This window comes from Triturus cristatus, chromosome 4_1 (genome assembly GCF_964204655.1).
Source record: "Triturus cristatus chromosome 4_1, aTriCri1.1, whole genome shotgun sequence".
In the NCBI taxonomy this organism is placed as follows: domain Eukaryota; kingdom Metazoa; phylum Chordata; class Amphibia; order Caudata; family Salamandridae; genus Triturus; species Triturus cristatus.
In genome coordinates, this window is record NC_140585.1 from 139927786 (window position 1) to 139944321 (window position 16536).

Genomic DNA, 16536 nt, shown 5'->3' on the forward strand with positions numbered 1-16536 from the left:
TCTTCGAGCCAGCCTTTTTTCATCTGCAACGAGGGTTCATACATTTTGCACGTAGGCAGAGGTTTTAAGGAGAAATTAAATAGTTTCTACGTTGCACAAGAATGAAGTGCTTTAAACAAACACATATTTTGTATGCACAGAGGAGAGGAGGAATATATGTAAGACTGAGGACACAGGTTAAATGAGAAATAGATTGACTGCAGCGCTGCCGAGTATACTATGCCATTTCTTTAGTGCGCTACAAGGAAGCACCAAACTGTATAACAAAGTTTTCAATTGTTTCCATAGTGATTCTCTTTGCTTGAAGCTGTGAAAGGAAGAGCCGGATTCCAAAATAAATCAATGATGTTTCAGAAAGTTCCCACGCCCTGTGTAAAAATGCAGTTATTCCCAGGTTTTGAGCAGTGACACTGTAATGCTAATAAAGTATAAGATCCAACTGAACACTGACTCTGTCAATGGTGATCCATAGGGACTTTATGAAAGATCCCAGCTACAAACACCAAAACCAAAATAGGTTTAGGGGACACCCGGATTTGAACCAGGGACCTCTTGATCTGCAGTCAAATGCTCTACCACTGAGCTATATCCCCAACTGTTTTCAAAGATCAGAATGACAATATATCAGTACATCATGAAAGAGTGAGAGGCTCAAGCTCAGTTGGGCCACAAAGTACGAGCTTGAAACTGTGGAAAAGGAGAAGTAGTTCTTAATATTATTAATTAAAGGAAAACAGGATCATTTAAAAAACAAAATGTATATGTTTAATTGTTATTTTATTTGAATAGGCAGTGGTCCATAGGACCAATATCTGTAATTAAAATGTTTGTTTTGAAACATTCTCAAAGGGGAAGAGGTTTTTACGAGACTACTTATCTTTGTGGATTGATTACCACAATCACTGATATGGTGGTGAAGTATGATTGTTTTGGGCCAAATTACGGTGAAAAAACATTTCTGCATACCACTACAATTTGGTATTTGAAGGTACAACCAAACACCCCTTTCATGTACCTTGGATTTAATACATCAGAAAAAGCTATTTTGTGTTCGCAAATGGCCTGGTTTCTCAGACCAGCCTGCTTGCACCTGCAACTAGGGTTAGTACATCTTGTACGTGGGCAGCGTATTTTAGTAGAAAGTAAATAGATTATGCATTGCACAAAAATGAAGTGCTTCAAACAAACACACACTTTGTATGCACAGAGAAGAGGTGGAATACATGTAAGACTGAGGACACAGGTTAAATGAGGAATAGATTGACTGCATTGCTGCCCACTTTTCTATGCAATTTCTGTAGTGCGATTGAAGGAAGCACTAAACTGTAAAACAAAGTTGCCAATTGCTTTCATAGTCCATTCCCTTTGTTTGGTGCTGTGAAAGGAAGAGCCAGATTCCAAAATAAATCAATGCTTTTTCAGACATTTCCCATACGGAATACCGAGCCCTGTATAAAAATGCATTTACTCTCTGGTTTTGAGCAGTGACATTGTAATGCTGTTAAAGTGTAAGATCCAAGCGAACACTGACTCTGTCAATGATGATCCAAAGGGGTTTTATGAAAAGTCCCAGCTACAAACACAAGAACCAAAACAGGCCAAGGGGACACCTGGATTTGAACCAGGGACCTCTTGATCTGCAGTCAAATGCTCTACCACTGAGCTATATCCCCACCTGTTTGTGAGAGTCGGAATGAAAATATATCAGTACCTCATGAAAGAGTGTGAGCATCATGCTCAGTTGGGCCGGAAAGTACAAGCTTGAAACTGTGGAACAGGAGAAGTAGTTCTTAATATTATTTATTGAAGGAAAACGGGATCGTTTAAAAAAAATATTTATATGTTTCATTGTTATTTTATTTGAACAGGCAGTGGTCCATAGGACCAATGCCTGTACATAAAATGCTTGTTTTGAAACATTCTCAAAGGGGAAGAGGTTTTTACGGGACGCCTTATCCTTTCGCGGATTGGTTACCACAATCACCGAGATGGTGGTGAAGTATGATTGTTTTGGGCCAAATGATGGACCAAAAACATTTCTACATACCACTGCAATTTGGTATTTGGAAGGTACACCCAAACGTCCCTTTCAAGTACCATCAATTTAATATATCAGAAAAGGCCATTTTGTGTTCGAAAATGGCCTGAGTCTTCGAGCCAGCCTTTTTTCATCTGCAACGAGGGTTCATACATTTTGCACGTAGGCAGAGGTTTTAAGGAGAAATTAAATAGTTTCTACGTTGCACAAGAATGAAGTGCTTTAAACAAACACATATTTTGTATGCACAGAGGAGAGGAGGAATATATGTAAGACTGAGGACACAGGTTAAATGAGAAATAGATTGACTGCAGCGCTGCCGAGTATACTATGCCATTTCTTTAGTGCGCTACAAGGAAGCACCAAACTGTATAACAAAGTTTTCAATTGTTTCCATAGTGATTCTCTTTGCTTGAAGCTGTGAAAGGAAGAGCCGGATTCCAAAATAAATCAATGATGTTTCAGAAAGTTCCCACGCCCTGTGTAAAAATGCAGTTATTCCCAGGTTTTGAGCAGTGACACTGTAATGCTAATAAAGTATAAGATCCAACTGAACACTGACTCTGTCAATGGTGATCCATAGGGACTTTATGAAAGATCCCAGCTACAAACACCAAAAACAAAATAGGTTTAGGGGACACCCGGATTTGAACCAGGGACCTCTTGATCTGCAGTCAAATGCTCTACCACTGAGCTATATCCCCAACTGTTTTCAAAGATCAGAATGACAATATATCAGTACATCATGAAAGAGTGAGAGGCTCAAGCTCAGTTGGGCCACAAAGTACGAGCTTGAAACTGTGGAAAAGGAGAAGTAGTTCTTAATATTATTAATTAAAGGAAAACAGGATCATTTAAAAAACAAAATGTATATGTTTAATTGTTATTTTATTTGAATAGGCAGTGGTCCATAGGACCAATATCTCTAATTAAAATGTTTGTTTTGAAACATTCTCAAAGGGGAAGAGGTTTTTACGAGACTACTTATCTTTGTGGATTGATTACCACAATCACTGATATGGTGGTGAAGTATGATTGTTTTGGGCCAAATTACGGTGAAAAAACATTTCAGCATACCACTACAATTTGGTATTTGAAGGTACAACCAAACACCCCTTTCATGTACCTTCGATTTAATACATCAGAAAAAGCTATTTTGTGTTCGCAAATGGCCTGGTTTCTCAGACCAGCCTGCTTGCACCTGCAACTAGGGTTCGTACATCTTGTACGTGGGCAGCGTATTTTAGTAGAAAGTAAATAGATTATGCATTGCACAAAAATGAAGTGCTTCAAACAAACACATACTTTGTATGCACAGAGAAGAGGTGGAATACATGTAAGACTGAGGACACAGGTTAAATGAGGAATAGATTGACTGCATTGCTGCCCACTTTTCTATGCAATTTCTGTAGTGCGATTGAAGGAAGCACTAAACTGTAAAACAAAGTTGCCAATTGCTTTCATAGTCCATTCCCTTTGTTTGGTGCTGTGAAAGGAAGAGCCAGATTCCAAAATAAATCAATGCTTTTTCAGACATTTCCCATACGGAATACCGAGCCCTGTATAAAAATGCATTTACTCTCAGGTTTTGAGCAGTGACATTGTAATGCTGTTAAAGTGTAAGATCCAAGCGAACACTGACTCTGTCAATGATGATCCAAAGGGGTTTTATGAAAAGTCCCAGATACAAACACAAGAACCAAAACAGGCCAAGGGGACACCTGGATTTGAACCAGGGACCTCTTGATCTGCAGTCAAATGCTCTACCACTGAGCTATATCCCCACCTGTTTGTGAGAGTCGGAATGAAAATATATCAGTACCTCATGAAAGAGTGTGAGCATCATGCTCAGTTGGGCCGGAAAGTACAAGCTTGAAACTGTGGAACAGGAGAAGTAGTTCTTAATATTATTTATTGAAGGAAAACGGGATCGTTTAAAAAAAATATTTATATGTTTCATTGTTATTTTATTTGAACAGGCAGTGGTCCATAGGACCAATGCCTGTACATAAAATGCTTGTTTTTAAAACATTCTCAAAGGGGAAGAGGTTTTTACGGGACGCCTTATCCTTTCGCGGATTGGTTACCACAATCACCGAGATGGTGGTGAAGTATGATTGTTTTGGGCCAAATGATGGACCAAAAACATTTCTACATACCACTGCAATTTGGTATTTGGAAGGTACACCCAAACGTCCCTTTCAAGTGCCATCAATTTAATATATCAGAAAAGGCCATTTTGTGTTCGAAAATGACCTGAGTCTTCGAGCCAACCTTTTTTCATCTGCAACGAGGGTTCATACATTTTGCACGTAGGCAGAGGTTTTAAGGAGAAATTAAATAGTTTCTACGTTGCACAAGAATGAAGTGCTTTAAACAAACACATATTTTGTATGCACAGAGGAGAGGAGGAATATATGTAAGACTGAGGACACATGTTAAATGAGAAATAGATTGACTGCAGCGCTGCCGAGTATACTATGCCATTTCTTTAGTGCGCTACAAGGAAGCACCAAACTGTATAACAAAGTTTTCAATTGTTTTCATAGTCATTGTCTTTGTTTGAAGCTGTGAAAGGAAGAGCCGGATTCCAAAATAAATCAATGATGTTTCAGAAAGTTCCCACGCCCTGTGTAAAAATGAATTTATTCCCAGGTTTTGAGCAGTGACACTGTAATGCTAATAAAGTATAAGATCCAACTGAACACTGACTCTGTCAATGGTGATCCAAAGGGACTTTATGAAAGATCCTAGCTACAAACACCAGAACCAAAATAGGTTTAGGGGACACCCGGATTTGAACCAGGGACCTCTTGATCTGCAGTCAAATGCTCTACCACTGAGCTATATCCCCAACTCTTTTCAAAGATCAGAATGACAATATAACAGTACATCATGAAAGAGTGAGAGGCTCAAGCTCAGTTGGGCCACAAAGTACGAGCTTGAAACTGTGGAAAAGGAGAAGTAGTTCTTAATATTATTAATTAAAGGAAAACAGGATCATTTAAAAAACAAAATGTATATGTTTAATTGTTATTTTATTTGAATAGGCAGTGGTCCATAGGACCAATATCTCTAATTAAAATGTTTGTTTTGAAACATTCTCAAAGGGGAAGAGGTTTTTACGAGACTACTTATCTTTGTGGATTGATTACCACAATCACTGATATGGTGGTGAAGTATGATTGTTTTGGGCCAAATTACGGTGAAAAAACATTTCAGCATACCACTACAATTTGGTATTTGAAGGTACAACCAAACACCCCTTTCATGTACCTTCGATTTAATACATCAGAAAAAGCTATTTTGTGTTCGCAAATGGCCTGGTTTCTCAGACCAGCCTGCTTGCACCTGCAACTAGGGTTCGTACATCTTGTACGTGGGCAGCGTATTTTAGTAGAAAGTAAATAGATTATGCATTGCACAAAAATGAAGTGCTTCAAACAAACACATACTTTGTATGCACAGAGAAGAGGTGGAATACATGTAAGACTGAGGACACAGGTTAAATGAGGAATAGATTGACTGCATTGCTGCCCACTTTTCTATGCAATTTCTGTAGTGCGATTGAAGGAAGCACTAAACTGTAAAACAAAGTTGCCAATTGCTTTCATAGTCCATTCCCTTTGTTTGGTGCTGTGAAAGGAAGAGCCAGATTCCAAAATAAATCAATGCTTTTTCAGACATTTCCCATACGGAATACCGAGCCCTGTATAAAAATGCATTTACTCTCAGGTTTTGAGCAGTGACATTGTAATGCTGTTAAAGTGTAAGATCCAAGCGAACACTGACTCTGTCAATGATGATCCAAAGGGGTTTTATGAAAAGTCCCAGCTACAAACACAAGAACCAAAACATGCCAAGGGGACACTTGGATTTGAACGAGGGACCTCTTGATCTGCAGTCAAATGCTCTACCACTGAGCTATATCCCCACCTGTTTGTGAGAGTCGGAATGAAAATATATCAGTACCTCATGAAAGAGTGTGAGCATCATGCTCAGTTGGGCCGGAAAGTACAAGCTTGAAACTGTGGAACAGGAGAAGTAGTTCTTAATATTATTTATTGAAGGAAAACGGGATCGTTTAAAAAAAATATTTATATGTTTCATTGTTATTTTATTTGAACAGGCAGTGGTCCATAGGACCAATGCCTGTACATAAAATGCTTGTTTTGAAACATTCTCAAAGGGGAAGAGGTTTTTACGGGACGCCTTATCCTTTCGCGGATTGGTTACCACAATCACCGAGATGGTGGTGAAGTATGATTGTTTTGGGCCAAATGATGGACGAAAAACATTTCTACATACCACTGCAATTTGGTATTTGGAAGGTACACCCAAACGTCCCTTTCAAGTACCATCAATTTAATATATCAGAAAAGGCCATTTTGTGTTCGAAAATGGCCTGAGTCTTCGAGCCAGCCTTTTTTCATCTGCAACGAGGGTTCATACATTTTGCACGTAGGCAGAGGTTTTAAGGAGAAATTAAATAGTTTCTACGTTGCACAAGAATGAAGTGCTTTAAACAAACACATATTTTGTATGCACAGAGGAGAGGAGGAATATATGTAAGACTGAGGACACAGGTTAAATGAGAAATAGATTGACTGCAGCGCTGCCGAGTATACTATGCCATTTCTTTAGTGCGCTACAAGGAAGCACCAAACTGTATAACAAAGTTTTCAATTGTTTTCATAGTGATTCTCTTTGCTTGAAGCTGTGAAAGGAAGAGCCGGATTCCAAAATAAATCAATGATGTTTCAGAAAGTTCCCACGCCCTGTGTAAAAATGCATTTATTCCCAGGTTTTGAGCAGTGACACTGTAATGCTAATAAAGTATAAGATCCAACTGAACACTGACTCTGTCAATGGTGATCCATAGGGACTTTATGAAAGATCCCAGCTACAAACACCAAAACCAAAATAGGTTTAGGGGACACCCGGATTTGAACCAGGGACCTCTTGATCTGCAGTCAAATGCTCTACCACTGAGCTATATCCCCAACTGTTTTCAAAGATCAGAATGACAATATATCAGTACATCATGAAAGAGTGAGAGGCTCAAGCTCAGTTGGGCCACAAAGTACGAGCTTGAAACTGTGGAAAAGGAGAAGTAGTTCTTAATATTATTAATTAAAGGAAAACAGGATCATTTAAAAAACAAAATGTATATGTTTAATTGTTATTTTATTTGAATAGGCAGTGGTCCATAGGACCAATATCTCTAATTAAAATGTTTGTTTTGAAACATTCTCAAAGGGGAAGAGGTTTTTACGAGACTACTTATCTTTGTGGATTGATTACCACAATCACTGATATGGTGGTGAAGTATGATTGTTTTGGGCCAAATTACGGTGAAAAAACATTTCTGCATACCACTACAATTTGGTATTTGAAGGTACAACCAAACACCCCTTTCATGTACCTTCGATTTAATACATCAGAAAAAGCTATTTTGTGTTCGCAAATGGCCTGGTTTCTCAGACCAGCCTGCTTGCACCTGCAACTAGGGTTCGTACATCTTGTACGTGGGCAGCGTATTTTAGTAGAAAGTAAATAGATTATGCATTGCACAAAAATGAAGTGCTTCAAACAAACACATACTTTGTATGCACAGAGAAGAGGTGGAATACATGTAAGACTGAGGACACAGGTTAAATGAGGAATAGATTGACTGCATTGCTGCCCACTTTTCTATGCAATTTCTGTAGTGCGATTGAAGGAAGCACTAAACTGTAAAACAAAGTTGCCAATTGCTTTCATAGTCCATTCCCTTTGTTTGGTGCTGTGAAAGGAAGAGCCAGATTCCAAAATAAATCAATGCTTTTTCAGACATTTCCCATACGGAATACCGAGCCCTGTATAAAAATGCATTTACTCTCAGGTTTTGAGCAGTGACATTGTAATGCTGTTAAAGTGTAAGATCCAAGCGAACACTGACTCTGTCAATGATGATCCAAAGGGGTTTTATGAAAAGTCCCAGCTACAAACACAAGAACCAAAACATGCCAAGGGGACACTTGGATTTGAACGAGGGACCTCTTGATCTGCAGTCAAATGCTCTACCACTGAGCTATATCCCCACCTGTTTGTGAGAGTCGGAATGAAAATATATCAGTACCTCATGAAAGAGTGTGAGCATCATGCTCAGTTGGGCCGGAAAGTACAAGCTTGAAACTGTGGAACAGGAGAAGTAGTTCTTAATATTATTTATTGAAGGAAAACGGGATCGTTTAAAAAAAATATTTATATGTTTCATTGTTATTTTATTTGAACAGGCAGTGGTCCATAGGACCAATGCCTGTACATAAAATGCTTGTTTTGAAACATTCTCAAAGGGGAAGAGGTTTTTACGGGACGCCTTATCCTTTCGCGGATTGGTTACCACAATCACCGAGATGGTGGTGAAGTATGATTGTTTTGGGCCAAATGATGGACGAAAAACATTTCTACATACCACTGCAATTTGGTATTTGGAAGGTACACCCAAACGTCCCTTTCAAGTACCATCAATTTAATATATCAGAAAAGGCCATTTTGTGTTCGAAAATGGCCTGAGTCTTCGAGCCAGCCTTTTTTCATCTGCAACGAGGGTTCATACATTTTGCACGTAGGCAGAGGTTTTAAGGAGAAATTAAATAGTTTCTACGTTGCACAAGAATGAAGTGCTTTAAACAAACACATATTTTGTATGCACAGAGGAGAGGAGGAATATATGTAAGACTGAGGACACAGGTTAAATGAGAAATAGATTGACTGCAGCGCTGCCGAGTATACTATGCCATTTCTTTAGTGCGCTACAAGGAAGCACCAAACTGTATAACAAAGTTTTCAATTGTTTTCATAGTGATTCTCTTTGCTTGAAGCTGTGAAAGGAAGAGCCGGATTCCAAAATAAATCAATGATGTTTCAGAAAGTTCCCACGCCCTGTGTAAAAATGCATTTATTCCCAGGTTTTGAGCAGTGACACTGTAATGCTAATAAAGTATAAGATCCAACTGAACACTGACTCTGTCAATGGTGATCCATAGGGACTTTATGAAAGATCCCAGCTACAAACACCAAAACCAAAATAGGTTTAGGGGACACCCGGATTTGAACCAGGGACCTCTTGATCTGCAGTCAAATGCTCTACCACTGAGCTATATCCCCAACTGTTTTCAAAGATCAGAATGACAATATATCAGTACATCATGAAAGAGTGAGAGGCTCAGGCTCAGTTGGGCCTCAAAGTACGAGCTTGAAACTGTGGAAAAAGAGAAGTAGTTCTTAATATTATTAATTAAAGGAAAACAGGATCATTTAAAAAACAAAATGTATATGTTTAATTGTTATTTTATTTGAATAGGCAGTGGTCCATAGGACCAATATCTGTAATTAAAATGTTTGTTTTGAAACATTCTCAAAGGGGAAGAGGTTTTTACGAGACTAATTATCTTTGTGGATTGATTACCACAATCACTGATATGGTGGTGAAGTATGATTGTTTTGGGCCAAATTACGGTGAAAAAACATTTCTGCATACCACTACAATTTGGTATTTGAAGGTACAACTAAACACCCCTTTCATGTACCTTCGATTTAATACATCAGAAAAAGCTATTTTGTGTTCGCAAATGGCCTGGTTTCTCAGACCAGCCTGCTTGCACCTGCAACTAGGGTTCATACATCTTGTACGTGGGCAGCGTATTTTAGTAGAAAGTAAATAGATTATGCATTGCACAAAAATGAAGTGCTTCAAACAAACACATACTTTGTATGCACAGAGAAGAGGTGGAATACATGTAAGACTGAGGACACAGGTTAAATGAGGAATAGATTGACTGCATTGCTGCCCACTTTTCTATGCAATTTCTGTAGTGCGATTGAAGGAAGCACTAAACTGTAAAACAAAGTTGCCAATTGCTTTCATAGTCCATTCCCTTTGTTTGGTGCTGTGAAAGGAAGAGCCAGATTCCAAAATAAATCAATGCCTTTTCAGACATTTCCCATACGCAATACCGAGCCCTGTATAAAAATGCATTTACTCTCAGGTTTTGAGCAGTGACATTGTAATGCTGTTAAAGTGTAAGATCCAAGCGAACACTGACTGTCAATGATGATCCAAAGGGGTTTTATGAAAAGTCCCAGCTACAAACACAAGAACCAAAACATGCCAAGGGGACACCTGGATTTGAACCAGGGACCTCTTGATCTGCAGTCAAATGCTCTACCACTGAGCTATATCCCCACCTGTTTGTGAGAGTCGGAATGAAAATATATCAGTACCTCATGAAAGAGTGTGAGCATCATGCTCAGTTGGGCCGGAAAGTACAAGCTTGAAACTGTGGAACAGGAGAAGTAGTTCTTAATATTATTTATTGAAGGAAAACGGGATCGTTTAAAAAAAATATTTATATGTTTCATTGTTATTTTATTTGAACAGGCAGTGGTCCATAGGACCAATGCCTGTACATAAAATGCTTGTTTTGAAACATTCTCAAAGGGGAAGAGGTTTTTACGGGACGCCTTATCCTTTCGCGGATTGGTTACCACAATCACCGAGATGGTGGTGAAGTATGATTGTTTTGGGCCAAATGATGGACGAAAAACATTTCTACATACCACTGCAATTTGGTATTTGGAAGGTACACCCAAACGTCCCTTTCAAGTACCATCAATTTAATATATCAGAAAAGGCCATTTTGTGTTCGAAAATGGCCTGAGTCTTCGAGCCAGCCTTTTTTCATCTGCAACGAGGGTTCATACATTTTGCACGTAGGCAGAGGTTTTAAGGAGAAATTAAATAGTTTCTACGTTGCACAAGAATGAAGTGCTTTAAACAAACACATATTTTGTATGCACAGAGGAGAGGAGGAATATATGTAAGACTGAGGACACAGGTTAAATGAGAAATAGATTGACTGCAGTGCTGCCGAGTATTCTATGCCATTTCTTTAGTGCGCTGCAAGGAAGCACCAAACTGTATAACAAAGTTTTCAATTGTTTTCATAGTGATTCTCTTTGCTTGAAGCTGTGAAAGGAAGAGCCGGATTCCAAAATAAATCAATGATGTTTCAGAAAGTTCCCACGCCCTGTGTAAAAATGCATTTATTCCCAGGTTTTGAGCAGTGACACTGTTATGCTAATAAAGTATAAGATCCAACTGAACACTGACTCTGTCAATGGTGATCCATAGGGACTTTATGAAAGATCCCAGCTACAAACACCAAAACCAAAATAGGTTTAGGGGACACCCGCATTTGAACCAGGGACCTCTTGATCTGCAGTCAAATGCTCTACCACTGAGCTATATCCCCAACTGTTTTCAAAGATCAGAATGACAATATATCAGTACATCATGAAAGAGTGAGAGGCTCAAGCTCAGTTGGGCCACAAAGTACGAGCTTGAAACTGTGGAAAAGGAGAAGTAGTTCTTAATATTATTAATTAAAGGAAAACAGGATCATTTAAAAAACAAAATGTATATGTTTAATTGTTATTTTATTTGAATAGGCAGTGGTCCATAGGACCAATATCTGTAATTACAATGTTTGTTTTGAAACATTCTCAAAGGGGAAGAGGTTTTTACGAGACTAATTATCTTTGTGGATTGATTACCACAATCACTGATATGGTGGTGAAGTATGATTGTTTTGGGCCAAATTACGGTGAAAAAACATTTCTACATACCACTACAATTTGGTATTTGAAGGTACAACCAAACACCCATTTCATGTACCTTCGATTTAATACATCAGAAAAAGCAATTTTGTGTTCGCAAATGGCCTGGTTTCTCAGACCAGCCTGCTTGCACCTGCAACTAGGGTTCGTACATCTTGTACGTGGGCAGCGTATTTTAGTAGAAAGTAAATAGATTATGCATTGCACAAAAATGAAGTGCTTCAAACAAACACATACTTTGTATGCACAGAGAAGAGGTGGAATACATGTAAGACTGAGGACACAGGTTAAATGAGGAATAGATTGACTGCATTGCTGCCCACTTTTCTATGCAATTTCTGTAGTGCGATCGAAGGAAGCACCAAACTGTAAAACAAAGTTGTCAATTGCTTTCATAGTCCATTCCCTTTGTTTGGTGCTGTGAAAGGAAGAGCCAGATTCCAAAATAAATCAATGCTTTTTCAGACATTTCCCATACGAAATACCGAGCCCTGTATAAAAATGCATTTACTCTCAGGTTTTGAGCAGTGACATTGTAATGCTATTAAAGTGTAAGATCCAAGCGAACACTGACTCTGTCAATGATGATCCAAAGGGGTTTTGTGAAAAGTCCCAGCTACAAACACAAGAACCAAAACAGGCCAAGGGGACACCTGGATTTGAACCAGGGACCTCTTGATCAGCAGTCAAATTCTCTACCACTGAGCTATATCCCCACCTGTTTGTGAGAGTCGGAATGAAAATATATCAGTACCTCATGAAAGAGTGTGAGCATCATGCTCAGTTGGGCCGGAAAGTACAAGCTTGAAACTGTGGAACAGGAGAAGTAGTTCTTAATATTATTTATTGAAGGAAAACGGGATCGTTTAAAAAAAATATTTATATGTTTCATTGTTATTTTATTTGAACAGGCAGTGGTCCATATGCCTGTACATAAAATGCTTGTTTTGAAACATTCTCAAAGGGGAAGAGGTTTTTACGGGACGCCTTATCCTTTCGCGGATTGGTTACCACATTCACCGAGATGGTGGTGAAGTATGATTGTTTTGGGCCAAATGATGGACGAAAAACATTTCTACATACCACTGCAATTTGGTATTTGGAAGGTACACCCAAACGTCCCTTTCAAGTACCATCAATTTAATATATCAGAAAAGGCCATTTTGTGTTCGAAAATGGCCTGAGTCTTCGAGCCAGCCTTTTTTCATCTGCAACGAGGGTTCATACATTTTGCACGTAGGCAGAGGTTTTAAGGAGAAATTAAATAGTTTCTACGTTGCACAAGAATGAAGTGCTTTAAACAAACACATATTTTGTATGCACAGAGGAGAGGAGGAATATATGTAAGACTGAGGACACATGTTAAATGAGAAATAGATTGACTGCAGCGCTGCCGAGTATACTATGCCATTTCTTTAGTGCGCTACAAGGAAGCACCAAACTGTATAACAAAGTTTTCAATTGTTTTCATAGTGATTCTCTTTGCTTGAAGCTGTGAAAGGAAGAGCCGGATTCCAAAATAAATCAATGATGTTTCAGAAAGTTCCCACGCCCTGTGTAAAAATGCATTTATTCCCAGGTTTTGAGCAGTGACACTGTAATGCTAATAAAGTATAAGATCCAACTGAACACTGACTCTGTCAATGGTGATCCAAAGGGACTTTATGAAAGATCCTAGCTACAAACACCAGAACCAAAATAGGATTAGGGGACACCCGGATTTGAACCAGGGACCTCTTGATCTGCAGTCAAATGCTCTACCACTGAGCTATATCCCCAACTGTTTTCAAAGATCAGAATGACAATATAACAGTACATCATGAAAGAGTGAGAGGCTCAAGCTCAGTTGGGCCACAAAGTACGAGCTTGAAACTGTGGAAAAGGAGAAGTAGTTCTTAATATTATTAATTAAAGGAAAACAGGATCATTTAAAAAACAAAATGTATATGTTTAATTGTTATTTTATTTGAATAGGCAGTGGTCCATAGGACCAATATCTGTAATTAAAATGTTTGTTTTGAAACATTCTCAAAGAGGAACAGGTTTTTACGAGACTACTTATCTTTGTGGAATGATTACCACAATCACTGATATGGTGGTGAAGTATGATTGTTTTGGGCCAAATTACGGTGAAAAAACATTTCTACATACCACTACAATTTGGTATTTGAAGGTACAACCAAACACCCATTTCATGTACCTTCGATTTAATACATCAGAAAAAGCAATTTTGTGTTCGCAAATGGCCTGGTTTCTCAGACCAGCCTGCTTGCACCTGCAACTAGGGTTCATACATCTTGTACGTGGGCAGCGTTTTTTAGTAGAAAGTAAATAGATTATGCATTGCACAAAAATGAAGTGCTTCAAACAAACACATACTTTGTATGCACAGAGAAGAGGTGGAATACATGTAGGCTTTCCTGTTTTCAGTTTCTATTTTTGGTAAATTCTGGTGGGTTTTTTTCAGTGTTTTCAAGTGATTTCAATACCTTTAAAAAACAGTGGTTATCAGTGGTTACACATTCTCGCGCCATTAAAAACTACAGAAACAGTGTTTTTCCAGTGTTTATGGAAAATGTTGCTTTTATTATTGCTTGCTTTCTGCACTGATAGCACATGGTATATAGACAGTGTAAGTATAGTGTATATGAGGTCCAAATAGATTTTTGCAAATTAAACTTATTGTAGTACACCATACAATACTTCTTCAGTGAGTCTTTGGTCATGTGTGCGTATTCTTTCCTTCCCATGTAAACTTCTGTGAAAAGGCCGACTCAACATTGGCACTTGAGATGGGCAACACCAAAACAGCCAGTACACAATTTGTTAACTCCGGCCACTGACATAGCTTTCCATGCCAATACTGGTTCACTTAAAGATCGCAATTCTCAGGGCAGGTGTTGCAGCATTTCGTCGATCTGGGCGCTTATGCCCTCAGAATTATTGAAGGGGTCAAAAATTAAGCAGCACTTTTGACACTACTGAGGAAATTCCCCTTTACAGAAGAGATCTAGAACAGAGTACCACAGTGAGGTTTCATTGACTTCAAATGCCATTGGTGGTGAAGGGACATTTCTATGGATCATTGCAAACCATTTCTCATACATTGTAAAATAAAAGTTCCTGAATTGCTCTTCATCATTGCTTTGCTTACCAAGTGGCAAGCACTCTAACACGGAACATGTTGCAGTGCCAAAGTCCCTAAGGTGTCGCCCAGCCTACTCTCAATGAGATGTTTCACATCTACACCAATTATGCTGAACACTTGGCAGACAAGGGTGTTTTCAGACTCTAGTTTTTATTATGTCCACTACAGCAGTTACGTTTTCCTGTAAAAATCTAAAAATGCAGTAGAGTGTAGTTTTTTTTCACATCACTATCAATGTGTGACCAAAGATCCTCACATTTCTTGCCTTTGACATCATCACTCCGCAACAATTCTGTAAACGGTTGCCACATGGATCATGTAGCATTCATTGCCCCTTGGACTGAGAACCATCAGTTAAGGGACATAGATGGGATGACTCTTTCTTTGATGCCACACAAAGCACGAAATGATAAATATTTGCGTTTTAGCTCCTGTGCATAAGAAAACAGTGCACCAGAATGGACTAAAGTCATTAGAATTCCTCATTAACTCTGAAAATTGTTAAGATGCTTTCAGCATACCATCTACCAAGTGGGAAGGATCTCTTATAGGGAAGCACTTCAGCTCAGGCATCAATTTTGACAGGTCATCACACAACTTTTTCATATACGTAGCTGAATCACTGCAAATACAAACAATATCACTCCAATCTTTGTTGAACTTGGAAAGAACCTTTTTTGCAGAGCAGTGACACTGCGTTCCACTGTAGTGTCATGTTTTAACCACTATCCCAGATGCTTGGTGATAGCGCTCTTTTCACATATACTTGTCACTATACCTTGCATTGAATGTTTAAAGCCTGAGGTCAATACTGACTCACTAGAAACTGGGGGCTGATGTATTGAGGGTTTTTACCCCTTCTCTGTGGGTAAATGTGATAACACATATTGAGAAAGATTCTTATGAAACCAGCCATTTTACCTATCAGTGAAAGAATCAAATATGATTTTGATATTTCCTGATTCTCTACAGTTTATAAAATAATTAAACAACACCTAAAACATGCTTCTAAACTCTGCATCTTGAGACCAAAGACCACAGAACTGAAAAGAACAAAAGGAAGAAGAAACAATATTTTAGTGGCATCCCTAAACAACAAAACTCAAGCAGAATAATGTTAGCCCAGACTTTCTTACTGCTAGCTTGTATAACAAAGTTACATTGTATTGGCCCCTTCAGGAAGGAAAAAAATGATTTTCAGTCCCTTTTTCCTTTCTTTGAATGGCATTTAGTTTGTGGTTGTGCAGGTGTTTTTTCAGTGTTTATATGTTTTCACTGGTGTGGGCTATTTCTCTTTCAGTGGGGTTTTATCAGTTATTATAGGTTTAAACCTAAAACCGGACAGCTTAAATACATGTAAGACTGAGGACACAGGTTAAATGAGGAATAGATTGACTGCATTTCTGCCCACTTTTCTATGCAATTTCTGTAGTGCGATCGAAGGAAGCACCAAACTGTAAAACAAAGTTGTCAATTGCTTTCATAGTCCATTCCCTTTGTTTGGTGCTGTGAAAGGAAGAGCCAGATTCCAAAATAAATCAATGCTTTTTCAGACATTTCCCATACGAAATACCGAGCCCTGTATAAAAATGCATTTACTCTCAGGTTTTGAGCAGTGACATTGTAATGCTATTAAAGTGTAAGATCCAAGCGAACACTGACTCTGTCAATGATGATCCAAAGGGGT

At 38.6% G+C, this 16536-nt stretch overlaps 9 non-coding genes across 9 annotated transcripts; all 9 read right to left on the reverse strand.

The window, feature by feature from the left end:
- Positions 1-521: 521 nt before the first annotated feature.
- Positions 522-593, reverse strand: TRNAC-GCA (transfer RNA cysteine (anticodon GCA)). Its single transcript has one exon. It is a non-coding gene; the product is annotated as a tRNA-Cys (tRNA).
- A 1008-nt stretch (positions 594-1601) lies between these two features.
- Positions 1602-1673, reverse strand: TRNAC-GCA (transfer RNA cysteine (anticodon GCA)). Its single transcript has one exon. It is a non-coding gene; the product is annotated as a tRNA-Cys (tRNA).
- Positions 1674-2670: 997 nt separating this feature from the next.
- On the reverse strand, positions 2671-2742 carry TRNAC-GCA (transfer RNA cysteine (anticodon GCA)). Its single transcript has one exon. It is a non-coding gene; the product is annotated as a tRNA-Cys (tRNA).
- Positions 2743-3750: 1008 nt separating this feature from the next.
- Positions 3751-3822, reverse strand: TRNAC-GCA (transfer RNA cysteine (anticodon GCA)). The gene has a single exon. It is a non-coding gene; the product is annotated as a tRNA-Cys (tRNA).
- Positions 3823-4820: 998 nt separating this feature from the next.
- TRNAC-GCA (transfer RNA cysteine (anticodon GCA)) lies at positions 4821-4892 on the reverse strand. Its single transcript has one exon. It is a non-coding gene; the product is annotated as a tRNA-Cys (tRNA).
- A 2077-nt stretch (positions 4893-6969) lies between these two features.
- TRNAC-GCA (transfer RNA cysteine (anticodon GCA)) lies at positions 6970-7041 on the reverse strand. Its single transcript has one exon. It is a non-coding gene; the product is annotated as a tRNA-Cys (tRNA).
- Positions 7042-9118: 2077 nt separating this feature from the next.
- Positions 9119-9190, reverse strand: TRNAC-GCA (transfer RNA cysteine (anticodon GCA)). The gene has a single exon. It is a non-coding gene; the product is annotated as a tRNA-Cys (tRNA).
- A 1006-nt stretch (positions 9191-10196) lies between these two features.
- TRNAC-GCA (transfer RNA cysteine (anticodon GCA)) lies at positions 10197-10268 on the reverse strand. Its single transcript has one exon. It is a non-coding gene; the product is annotated as a tRNA-Cys (tRNA).
- Positions 10269-13407: 3139 nt separating this feature from the next.
- On the reverse strand, positions 13408-13479 carry TRNAC-GCA (transfer RNA cysteine (anticodon GCA)). Its single transcript has one exon. It is a non-coding gene; the product is annotated as a tRNA-Cys (tRNA).
- Positions 13480-16536: the final 3057 nt, after the last annotated feature.